General features: G+C 39.1%; 1 pseudogene; it reads right to left on the bottom strand.

The window, feature by feature from the left end:
- Positions 1 to 616: 616 nt before the first annotated feature.
- LOC136322567 (ER membrane protein complex subunit 2 pseudogene) lies at positions 617 to 1,442 on the bottom strand (annotated as a pseudogene).
- Positions 1,443 to 8,837: the final 7,395 nt, after the last annotated feature.

Below are 8,837 nucleotides of genomic sequence, written 5' to 3'. Positions count from 1 at the left end.
GGGATGGAACCTGCAACCTTTGTGTATCAAGATGATACTCTAACCAACCAACCAACCCTGCTAGGGCTATTTTTTGTACTATTAATAGTTAAGAATACTAGATACAGTCAGCTTTACTGAGGTTCTTTTAATATTTTTTCCAGAAGTATCTCAATTTCTAATCTGTAGTTTGTAGAAGGGGCATTGTGTAAGGGAAAAGCAAATATCAATGTGTATGATGAGAATGAATGGCTCTGGATAATTCTATATTATAACCAAAAATCTCAGTATGGCTAAAAATGCAATTCTATATAGAAATTTACACAAAACAAATTAATAAAAATTTGATCAGTGATTACCCTGAGATTTTTACCAATATGTCATCCTTGATAACATTGGGAAATTGAGAGCATTCATGTTTGTAGCATTTAGATAAAATGGTATTAAATCATTTATTCTCTATTTCGCTCTCTCACTCTCTCTCACACATGCAATTGCCTCATTAGCAGAGATTTAGTATAAACAGCATTGAGCATTTAGTAAGTTACAGGCCAATAAATTCAACAGAGTAAAAGATAATGTGCAAAAGCATTTGCAACCGTAAGACAGAATACGTTACAATATTTCCAACATGGTTTTAACTGGTGAAAGAGTATTTGGTTTTCTTATTTCAACCTGCAAACTGATAAACTCTGTTAGTTGATTAGCTGCCCAATGAACATATTTCATGTTCTTTCCATCTTTGTGCTTGCTTTTGGGTCAGAAGCAATTTAACTTGCATACACTTAAGTCCAAACCAAGCTCTCATATTTATGTTGAACAGTTTCAATGCCTGTGCCAAAATACTTTTCATTGAAAGGTCAAGATTTTCAAGTCTACCTTGGTTATATTTAACTTCAGGATCCTGTTGACAGCATCTGTAGATCTGACAGAATAAGTATTGTGTGGATTTGTTACAAGTTCTTCTAAACAGAAGGCTTCATTGTATAGTTAGGTTCATTGATAGTTCTTGTCATGCTTCTTGGTCCCCAAGAAATTGTTCTAAAGCTCATTCATATTATTCCTGAACAGCTTCCACAGGTCCTCTGTGAATTTTTGACTATCAGTGCTATGTTTTCTTGCAGCAGTATCAGTTGGACCTTCTTATAAAATTGGGTTATGTAGCTACACAGCATTATTGTATCTCTCCCTGGCTTCCAGTTTTGCTTGACTCTGTGGCTTCCAGAAAATTCAACTCTTGAAGTCAAAACAATGCTAAGGCCTACTAACCAGAACCTAGGGCTGCAATCATCACCTATTCACATATTCTCCAAATATCATCTCCAGGTTTAGAAGCATATTCATTGACTAACCCTTCCAATTCTATCATTTGATCACTATTTCAGAAATTTTCTTTAATTTTTTCTCATTTTATCTCACATTTCTTCCCAAATAATATCATAAAGCTCTGAGACCTCTGCCATCTTCCCAGAATATAGAAGCAGCCAGGTACAGGATGAGGAGACCCATTTGTTCTTTCAGTACCAAGGGCCAGTTACTGAAAATTTCATTGTCATGAAAATGATCTTTGTTAGTGTATAGCACTGAAGGTGTTCTACCTCTGTTTCATGCCCATTGTCTCAATGCCTGAAATGAATTGTTTAAACTTCATTATACCACAAGGCAATGATGGGTTGAAAGAAACTTAGAGGTCATGCTTACTATTCTCATTTTATAGCTAAGAAAATTAAAGTCCACAGAGGTAAAGTGACTAGAACAAAGGGGCACAATAGTCTGCAGCAGAGTAATGCTAGAACTCTGAACTCTCAGTGCGCAAAGGCAACACTCACTTTCCTGGTACCATGTACTTTCCCTAAAGAATTTTATCATTGTGTGGTTATTTTTTTCATGTTATCATCCTTAATGTCAGCCCTCTTATCTGTATCATAACAAAATGGTTTGCCTGTATTAAGCACTAAACAAACTTATATGTGTGATGTTATGGACCAGTAAAATGCAGCTTTGTTCCCACATTCAAACCTATAATTGAACCATATCATGGTATTAGGATGGCTTATTTTATTTCCCAGCGTTGCCAACCTGAAACACCAATTTGTTTAATCTTTCCCATGCTCTTAAGAATCTCTGATAAATGCAAAACACAGGTTCTCCCTAATGCACAGCCCTACCTGTCAAGGGTTATCATTGAGCTCTGCTTTCTATAATCTATTAGTTTTTTCCTAAACACAAAATGAAAAAATTGACTCCCCTTTCTCAAATATATAATACATGTGTCTCTTTCTCTCCCTCCTCCATGACAATACTTTTTCAAGACCTATCCTTCCTTCCCCCTCATGGAGAAACCCTGTTCTAGAAACCCTGTTCTTTGAAACCCCCTTTCCCATGTTTCAAAGCATTTTTTCTTGATCCCACAGCAATCACTGTGCTTCCTGTTCTGAAACTGTAGAATTGTGAGAATCTTAATTTAGGGGCTAAGCCAATCCAGGAGATGATTCTTCATTTATTCAGACTTTGAACTACCTATTTTCTTTGTTTCTTCAGAAGTTGGGTAAGATTATCAGAGAAATGTGTGAGGAAGATTCCTGTGCTCTATCCCTATGCCTATAGAGTCTCAACAAGTTCTTCATGTGGTTTTGGTGTAAGTGATCCCTATATTTGCAGCCAGTATACTCAGGATTGAAATAGGAGGACTTCACATTAACTGACTTCTCACTGAGCTCAGTAACTCTCTCTCTGTGTCTCTCCCTGGCTTTCTCTTTGTATCTCTCTCTCTCTCTCTCCACACACACACTCTCACACACACCACAACTTAACCATCCAAAAGCTCTATATGTCATATTATACTTTCTACTTTGCAAAATTGGGTTATGAGGGTCAAAGAGGTTAAAGAAATTGTCTACTATTGCTTATTTAATTAAGTGGTGGACTGGTATTCAAGTACAATAATGTCTTTTCCAAATCCATGGTTTTATTGCTTCAATCCAACCCCAATAAATGATTTGGTAAGGAATACACTTGGAACCAAGGATGATAAATATTAGTTGTTTAAAATTACTTTTATCCATTAATTCAACAAGCATTTTTTTTCTCGTATATGCCTTGACCAGGCAAGCCTGGGGTTTTAAACTGGCAACCTCAACATTCCAGATTTTATTCACTGCTCCACCACAGGTCAGGCTCAAAAAGCATTTAATAACTATTCTATGTGGCAGAGAATATGGGGGGATTCTTCTCACATAATTATTTTCTACTCACATGATTATTTTCTAATGGCCATTATATAGATAACTACTAAATACATTTTGATTGTGATGAATGTTAATTATTACAGTGGTACCTTGAGATACAAGCAGACCAACATACAAATTTTTTTTTTTTTAGATATGAGCTGCGACTCAGTCCGTATTTTTGTTAGAGATCCAAGCAAAACTCCAAGATATGACTTGTGATTCGGGAAGCTGCCACTAGTTGGCATGTTGGTGCACAGGTCCCGTATCGGCAGCACAACACCAGCATTTCATTCTTTCTCACATATTACCCACAGATTTAAGTCAAATCTCGTGTGCTGTACTTGTTCTTGCATCATTTTTGCATTTTTTGCTGACTTTTTTTGTGTGCTATCATGGGGCCAAAGAAAGTAAGTATAAAGGACAATGGTGAGAATGATGTTGATAGAAGTAAAGCAAGAAATAATAGAAAAACATGAGCATGGTGTATGAGTGATTGAACTGGCAAGACTGTATGACTGCAATACATCTACAATTTGTACCATCCTTAAACCAAAGGATGCCATCAAAAGCACAAATCCAGTGAAAGGAACTACAATTCTGTCCCAATTAAGGACAAATATCCATGATGAAATGGAGAAGCGTCTGCTGGTGTGGGTGAAAGAGAAAGAGCTGGCAGGAGATACAGTGACAGAGACTGTAATATGCAAAAAGGCACGTATTATTTATGGTGACTTGAAGAAGAAAGAACCATCAACCTCAAAAGAGGCAGCGGAAGATACGTTTAAGGCAAGTCACGGTTTGAAAATTTCAAGAAGAGATCTGGCATCCACTCGGTGGTGAGGCATGGTGAAGCTGCGAGTGCTGATGTTAAGGCAGCTGAGGAGTACATCACACATTTTGCTGCACTTATCGCAAAGGAAGGCTACATTCCCCAACAAGTGTTCAATTGTGACAAAACAGGATTGTTTTGGAAAAAGATGCCTCAGAAGACTTCCATCACCACAGAGGAGAAGAAGCTGCCAGGCCATAAACCCATGAAGGACCGTCTGACCCTTGCATTGTGTGCAAATGCTAGCAGTGACTGTAATGTAAAGCCACTGCTAGTGTATCATTCTGAAAATCCTCGAGCCTTTAAGACTCACAAGATACTTAAAGAAAAACTGCAGGTTATGTGGTGCGCCAATGCTAGGGCATGAGTTATGTGGCAGTTTTTTACTGAATGGGTAAATCTTGTCTTTGGTCCTACAGTGAATAAATATCTTCAAGAAAATAAACTCCCGATGAAAGCATTATTAATCCTTGATAATGCTCTAGCCCACCCACCTGGTTTTGAAGATGACATTCTTGATGAGTTTAAATTTGTGAAAGTCCTCTACCTACCACCCAACATGACTTCAATCTTGCAACCTATGTATCAGCAGGTCATTTCCAACTTTAAAAAGCTTTACACAAAGCACTTGTTCTGCCGCTGCTTTGAGGTGACTGAGAATACAATTCTAACCCTTCGAGAGTTTTGGAAAGATTACTACAACATCGTGATATGTTTATGCATTATTGACTTGGCATGGCAAGAGCTTACAAGAAGAACCTTGAACTCGGCATGGAAAAAGTTATGGCCTGATGTTGTTGCAAACAGGGACTTTGAAGAATTCGAACCAGAGACCAAGACTGAGGTAGAAGCATTGGAGGAGTTTGTGTCCCTCAGAAAGTTGATGGGTCTGGAGGTAGATGAGGGTGATGTAAACAAGTTTGTTGAGGAACATGAGGAGAAACTCTCAACTGAGGAGTTGGTGATGCAACATATGGAGCTTCTACAAGAGACTAGTAGTGAGGAGGAGGTAGAGTCAGAGGAAGTGATTTCTACAAGTGAAATTAAAGACATGCAGGCAATGTGGGAGAAGCTTTCAAGTTTCATTGAAAAGAAACACCCAGAAAGTTTCAACTGGTGGTGCTTCAGCACATTTTAATGACCCTTGTTTGTCTCATTTCCGTAACATTTTAAAAGTCAGGCAAAAGCAAACCACTTTGGATAGATTTTTATTCAAAAGTCCTGCAAGTGAAAGTGCCAAAAGCGCAGCCAAAAAGGCAAAAACAGGTGATGATTAAATGAAAAATACGTAATGTTAAACTTAAGTTAAGTTTAAAGTTAAGAAAGTGCATTGTTTTTTACAATTAAGTTTTTGTGGTTTCATTTTAAGTAAAGAAAATGCAGTTTTAGTTTACATTTAGTGTTAAGAAAGTGCAGTTTTAGTTTATGTGTCTACAGTGCCTGCATCCCTTCCTCCCTCCCTCCTCCTCCTCCATTCACCTCCATTAGCCGCACTCGTCTGTCTCCAAGGTAAGAATACAGTACTAAATAACACTTTTTTATTTTATTTCATATATTTTGTTATGCATTGGTAAAGTATATATGTGTTTCTTAATTAAAAACATGTCTTTTTTCATAATTTAGGATGGTTTGGGGATGTTTCACAGGGCTGGAACAGATTAAATCTATTTCAGTTATTTTAAATGGGAGAAATTTGTTTGACATACAAGTTGACTGACTTACGAATTCGGTTACAGAACAAGTTAAACTCATATCTCACGGTACCACTGTCCTTACATGTCCTTGGTCCAATTTCATCAGCTGGGGATTGAAGGCTGACTGAGCATAAAAATAGTCATATGGAATTCATTTAAATATATTTTCCTGGGAAAGAATTTTATGAATTTTTGTCTTAAAAGTGAGACTACTTTTTATTCCACAGCCCCCTGATACTCTAGTGTGAGGCCGTGTGCACAGTGCTGAGCACAGACCTGAGGTCTTTAGCTCTCAAGTTTAGAAAGGTGCCTCCGCCACCAAGCTGTTGGAACTCTAGCAAGTTTCGTACTCTTTGCCAGTCTCAGTTTCTTTGTTTATAAAATTAGGTTATTGCCCTTAGTTTTTCCTGTTTTCCATGTTTCCTATAAAGAATCAACCCCACCACAGTGCCTTGGAGACCTTGTATGTATTCAAGCCCCCTTGCTCTAGTTAGTCTTTACTATCTCAACACCATGACACTTTGGGATATTTCATTTGGCTTTTAATTTAGTGAGAGCTCTTAAGCTTACCATACAGCCCAGACGTCAGTAATTGTCCTTTGGGAAAACCAGGTGTGTGTCTGAAACCTCTCCAGTTTTCCTCATCCTCTATCGGATCCCTCTAACACGCACCACTTAGAACTCTGTTGGTTTCATTTTACCCCCATTAGATACCTTCTGCTGGGCAAAACTTATCCTTAGCCCATGCCCCAAATAAGCAAATTGCTACAAGTAATAAGATGGCTTAGTGATCTCAGTTCACCTTGGACAATTTTAGTTTCACTCAATTAGTCCTGGTTGCCACCAAAGTTCTGTTACATCTAAAAATAAGATGCCACCCTCCAAATCCATTCTGAGCTCAGACTGGCTCTTGGTCTGGTAGATCCCTAGATTGTTAAATTCCTTTACTCCTTCCCCAGATATCCTAACTCTAGATTATTCTCCCAGACAGCCTATAAGAACCAGCTCTGCTAACTGGGGGAGAAAAAGAAATAGTATCTTCAGGTTGGCATGTTTCTTTTTATGTATACATCAAAAGACCCCACTCAGAATATCCTCAGCCTGTCCCCTGGTCCACAAAATATTTTTTTCTGAGATTCTGTTGAATGTAACACCCATCCAACTACCCATTCCCAACACCTAAATTTTAATTGTGACCCAGAACTATTGTAATTGATAACAAAGGTCCCTGAGAACAAGAACTAAATTAGGTGTGTAGTTCAGTTAGGAGGGTCAGTGGCCTGGAATTAATTAAGATCTGCACCCCCTCCCCCACCGCCACAGTTATCTTCATGTTTCAAGTGCTCAATATTCTCACCTGATGTTTTCATCATAAGCTATCACTAGCAGGAGGACTTTGGAAGCTGTAGTGAAGGGAAATTAGTTCAGGAGTAGTTGAAAAGCCTGTAATAAACTACTTTTAGGTTTTAAAATTCTTAGTTTTCATTTCTTTAACCCTGCCAGTAAGTCTGTTTCAGGGCTTGCAGCAAACGACCAACCGCAAAGGAATGTCTGACGTCACAAGCCGAAAACTCCTGGCAAACTTCCATAAAACACCCTCCTTAGTCCAGCAGCCAATGGGCTAATAATGCCCCACAACCCGTCTCACTCCTCCTCCCAGGCTGTGCCTGGCGTGCAACTCCCCTTTCGAGTCAGCCCGGCAGGATTCCTTTATTCCTTTCAATAAAGCCTGTTACTCTGGTCTTTTCCGACTCCCATGGGTTCCAACAAAAATATCATACAGCACATGCACCTCTGACAAAGAAACTTCCTCTCCTCCCTGGGAAATCAATGAAGAGAAAACTCTTGACAGGAGTCTCCTGCAGAACACAACTGAGTGCCAGAAGAATTGTTATTGGTAGGAAAGCATGGAGTTCATCTTCAGACAATATCAGTGCCCTGGAGTTAGGGAATGGGTTATGGAAATGGCGGTCGTACTCCAGACCTGCATCTGCTGCTGGATGGACAGTGACCACATAGGCTGGGGAGCAAGACGGAGACTCACAACGTCCCTGAACCACCTGTGTCGTGGGTAATTGTCGATGCTGGGGAGTAGGGGTGTTTGGAAAGGCCAAGTAAACCTGTTAGAAATGCTTTAAAAGGCACACATCAATTGCAAATTTGGGCTGGTGTCACTTGTTGTTTCAGTGACCAGGGTACAAGATATTTAGACCATTCTGCCAGAGGCTGAGTCTACCTGACACTCACCACTCTCCAACCATAGCCTGCAGGCATCTCTTGGCCTGCCATTAAGGTTTGAGGTGAACTGTTTCCGTCCATTTCTATCACAAGTCTTCATTACCTGTCCTACTAATTATCTCCACTTCTCTCAACTCACCCCACTCTTCTCACCTTCTGCACTCCAATGATGTCATTCTTCTTTCTCCCTTACAGAAATTTAACTCAGTTGAATCTTTAGAGCAGTAACTATAAAGGAGCCTGGCTGTGTTGTTTTTGGAAAAGTCCAGAGGCCAACTATATAAAACCCCTGTGAAACAAAGGGCTAGAAAACAAAAATTACCTTATTACAACCATGACTATGAACAAAGCCATCTGAGGAGAGTGATTTGCTGTCAGAATGAAGTATATAATCTGTATTCATACATAATGAGATATATACCTGGCAGAGAAAGAACAAGTAGGGAAGGTCTAGGATAATGGTCCTCATCCCTGGATGTGTATTAAAATCATTTAGGGAGCTTAAATACAGATGCCTGAACCCCCATTAGAGATTTTCATTTTAATTGGGGTAAAGGTACTCAACTAGGCATCAATACTTTTATGGAATCTACATAGGTTATATGAATGTGTAGCCAAGGGTGAAAACACTAGTCTAGGAACAGTAAGCTTGGCTGTTCTAGAAACTGAACCGGGGTGAGGTAAGAAAGGCTAAGTGTGCAGTTTACAAAAAGTACTGAAAATCAAATAGCTAGGTTTGTACTTCTCTAGTTAATGTGGGCATACCTTGGAACAAAAAGAAAAGAAAAAGTGGCAGGTGTAAACATGGCATCACTTGTGTTCTATCCCAGATGTGCCTGGATGGCAATTTACATTCTTTAGATCCTG

The sequence above is a fragment of the Saccopteryx bilineata genome, chromosome 2 (assembly GCF_036850765.1).
Source record: "Saccopteryx bilineata isolate mSacBil1 chromosome 2, mSacBil1_pri_phased_curated, whole genome shotgun sequence".
Lineage (NCBI taxonomy): Eukaryota > Metazoa > Chordata > Mammalia > Chiroptera > Emballonuridae > Saccopteryx > Saccopteryx bilineata.
This window is presented reverse-complemented; position numbering and strand designations above follow the sequence as displayed.